We start from the raw sequence: 4,275 nt of genomic DNA, 5'->3' as shown, positions 1-4,275 counted from the left end.
TGGATCCTAGTGGAGGGTCATTATACGCAAGGTGGGCACCATGGGTGGTCTTGAGTGAAGAAGTGACAAACCTGACTGTGGGATCCAGAGGACCCCCTCCCCGCCCTGGGGCTGTGTAGTGAATGCCCAGCTGGGTGGGAGCAGGGAGGCAGGTGTGGAGCTGTTCCAGGGAGATGGTGACGGGTGGGGTGGGGGACTGAGGTGGAGGTGATGAGCAGGGGTCTGCTTTGAGATACGTGGTTCTGAGTCTTGCATGTTAGAAAGTAGAATGTCAAGGCAAAGAGGGGCGCCCAGGATGACTCTTAAGTTTTTCAGACCGGAGCTACTGTGGGGTAGCTCAGAACGTGGTTGCCAAGTCAGCAAGTTAAGCAAACAGTGAGTCATGGGGAGACCGAGATGTCCCTGTGGGCGAGCGAGTGGGGCCCTCATGGAGAAGGAAACTAGCTTCTGGGTCCGGCCAGACTGCCTCGTTTGGAAGGCACTGATAGAACGTCGGCCAGAAGCCAGACACCACCGTCCTTGCTATTTTTTTTTTCAGTGAACTTTTTCGTCTTCTCTCATTCAGTCCTGTTCAGCAAAATAAAGGAAGGACTGAAAACACAGGTTTCTCATGAAAGAAATTTAATTTTCTTCCAGAAATGAAAGTGTTTATTTATTTGAAAGACAGAGTTATAGAGAGGCAGAGGCAGTGGCAAAGAAAGAGAGAGCGATCTTCCATCTGATGGTTCATTCCCAAAATGGCCACAACTGTCAGAGCTGGGCTGATCTGAAGCCAAGAGCCAGGAGCTTCTTCCAGGTCTCCCACACAGTTTCAGGGGCCCAAGCACTTGGGCCATCTTCCTCTGCTTTCACAGGTGCATTAGCAGGGAGATGGATAGGAAGTGGAGTAGCAGGGACTCGAACTGATGCCCATATGCAATGCTGGCACTGCAGGCAGTGGCTTTACCCATTATGCCACATCACTGGCCCCAGCAGTTAAACTTTTAAATTAAAAGTCTCACGATCCAGTTGTTGAATGAGAATCAGATAGCAGTGGAGCAACCTTATGAACACCTTGGGGAGATCTGCCCCTTCTGTTGTGAGCCAGTGCCTGTAGCTAACAGCCCTGGTTCTAGAAGTTTCTTCCCACCCATTCTGCTCCAAGTACCCTTCAATATTTGCATAAAGTTTTCTCACTCTCTAATCCATCAACTCCCAAGTTTTCAACTCAGAGAATATTTCAGTGACATAATATTTATTTTGAAGTTATCCTAAGTGGTATATTTATTGCTCAATTTTTGTTTTTATAGGTGTTCTGGACCTAGAATGATGGGGTGTAATGGTTTAAGGTGCTCATGTACAGCTCCTCAACACACAGTAGCTAAGGTATGGAATCAACCCAGACATCTATAAACTGATGACTGGGTAGAGAAATTGTGGTGTATATATACAATGGGATACTACTCAGTGGTAAAAGAGCATGAAATCCTGTCTTTTGCAACAAAAGGGATATAATTGGAGATTATTATGCTTAGTGAAGTAAGCCAGTCTCCAAAAGACGAGTATCATGTTTTTCCTGATTTGTAGTAACAAATATACAGAGTACAAAACCAGTAATGTGTATGAGCAAAATTGACATTTTGAGATTTGATTATTTTACAGCCTTGTCCATACTCCTGAAGAGCAGTGGGTTTTCATTGAATTCTTTATTTAGTAGATTAAGCTTGTGATTATAAATAAATTGAAAGCACATCATTGTAAACATTAAAAGAAAAATAAGAAAGGAAGGAGGGTAGGAATGGGGAGGAGGGTGGGGAGTATCATCATGCTCTTCAAACTGTATATATGAAATACATGAAATTGGCTTTCTTTATATAAATATAAAAACATTATAAAATAAAAAACAAAAGATGCTCATGCATACTTCTTTTACACTGCCATTCTCTTGGCCTCACACATGACCCCTTCTTTGCCTAGAGAACACCTTACCCATTTGGGGTTGATGTTTGTGGAGGGGGACAGCTTAAGCCACTTTTGACACTGGCATCCTCTGTGAACATTTGTTCAAGTCCTGGCTGCTCCACTTCCAATCCAGCTCCCTGCTAATGTACCTGGAAAAGCAGTGGAAGATGGCTTAAGTGCTTGGGGCCCTGCCACCCACATGGGACACCCAAATGTAGCTCCTATCTCCTGGTTTTGGCCTGGCCCAGCCCTGGTCATCATGGCCATTTGGAGAGTGAACCAGCAGATGGGAGATTCTCTATCTGTAACTCTACCTTTCAAATAAATCAATCTCTAGAAATAAAAAGACTCAGCTCAGAAGTCATATCCCTGTGCTACTACTCAATGCAAAGCATGCATATTGATTCATTTCTCAGTCTGCACATAAATATTGGATCGTCGAGAGCTAAGGGCTGGTCTCATCATCTTTGGAATAAGCTGTGGATCTGGGCCCACACGTTCTATCTGCTACGCGTTCAGTAAGTGTTTTGTAATACACTGATTTCATATGTGTGTATCAAAAGCTAAACAGTTCCCATACCCTTTGATGTGGTTATCTCCAGGTAGGGAATTCATGTAAAGGTAATAACTGGACAGGAGAAAGGAAATGACACAAATGAATGGGCTGAAAAACTATGTATTTGCTAAGTATTGGAAACAAGTTAAATGTTTATCAACAGAGTAACAGTAAGTTATTGTACATGATCCCAAAGGACTATAACTCATTTTCTTGTTGATTAAACAAACATGCAGACTGCCAAGGAGGTATAGATACACAGCAATGGACCAGTCACCTCACCTGCCTTCAGTGAGTACGTAATCAAATGAGAGTTACAAAACTACATGGAAACAAAGGTTTTGGGGATCTAATGTTTAAAAGAAGCAGATCATAAAACTACACATTATGACTGCAACTCAACATGTAGGGAGAGTGAGCAAGGTCTGGATGGGCAAATCTAGGAATGAAAATATTTGCACAGTTAGATCATGAATTTTTTTTAAACGTTATTACATAGTTTTTGAGCTTTAAAGTTTTAGGCCATCCCAGATGTTTACTGAAAAAAGAAACCTGCTTCCATGGTCCTGGCTGTCCAGGTTGGCAATGTCATGAGTAATGGAGAAATGGAGATTTTTTTTTTCCCTCATGACCAGCCCCATGAGGCACCTGAGAGGGTTGGGGCAGGGAAGGTTGTCAACCCACAGATGTAGAAGTGTCCACTGAGTGTCGCTGTAAGAACCAGCCTTCTCTGAGGCTGGCCTATGTCCTGTAGCAGAGCCTACAGGCTCCTGTAGCTCCATGAGTACCACCACTTGGGATGTGCAACGGTGCGAGGCTGGGGGAAAGATGAAGTAGACAAGAGGCTTGGAACCTGCACGAATTGGTGGCTGATTCCTTCTGTTGGAAAGGATGCTCTCTGGGTAACAGGTACCATTACCCCTCTTCTACAGATGAGGGAACGTTCTATAGGCAAGTGACAGAGTTGGAATTGGAATCCATTGCTTCTTATTTTTGGGGCAAGGTTCTTTCTGTGTCTCCCCTCTGGGCCTGGGAGCAGGTGGAGATGAAGAGCTCATCTGGCAGGGACCTGGCTGACAGGGTGGGTAGAGTCCTTTGTGAAAGCGAGGCGGTGGGGAATCTGGGTGATGTACAGTGGGGGCTGGATGACGGAGAGTCTCAGAGGTCAGGCTGTTAAGTTTGGACTTGATGTAGTGAGAAATGGAGAGCTCTTATAAACTTGAGGACATGAAAGAAGGAAGGTTAAGGAAGATGAGGCTGGCAATGGGTGTCTGCTGGTGCAATCAGGGGAGAGGCTGGGTCAGGCTGGTGGTAAGGATGCTGTGCAGCTCTTGCTCTGGCCAATCAGAACAGTACCAGCCCTTCCAGCATCCTGGAAACCTGCCTTCCTGCATCTCAAACCATGAGGTCAGAATGGAAGCTCCCTTTATCCCTGTTGGCCAGTGAGAACCCTCCCTGGGAATTTTGTCTTTGGGACCAGGGAGGGATGAGGCCCCTCTCTGGAGATAAAGTGGTGAGAGTGGAAGAGCTGTCACTACTCAGAGACCTGAGGACCTGGGGTGGGGGGGACCTACAGCTACGTTCAAGCCACAGTTTCCCTTCATTCTCAGGGCTCAGCCACCGCTTTGCTGATATCACGACGTGAACAACACTCACCACCCCCTTTTTAATGAAGCTAGTCTGGGTTTAATTTTCATCATTTATATTTTTTAAAAAAAGTCCTAACAATTGCAATAAGAGACATGTTTGACCTTAATCATTCCAAGTTCGAGCACAGT

The sequence above is a fragment of the Lepus europaeus genome, chromosome 9 (assembly GCF_033115175.1).
Source record: "Lepus europaeus isolate LE1 chromosome 9, mLepTim1.pri, whole genome shotgun sequence".
Lineage (NCBI taxonomy): Eukaryota > Metazoa > Chordata > Mammalia > Lagomorpha > Leporidae > Lepus > Lepus europaeus.
The sequence above is the reverse complement of the archived record's forward strand: the minus strand, read 5'-3'. Positions refer to the sequence as shown.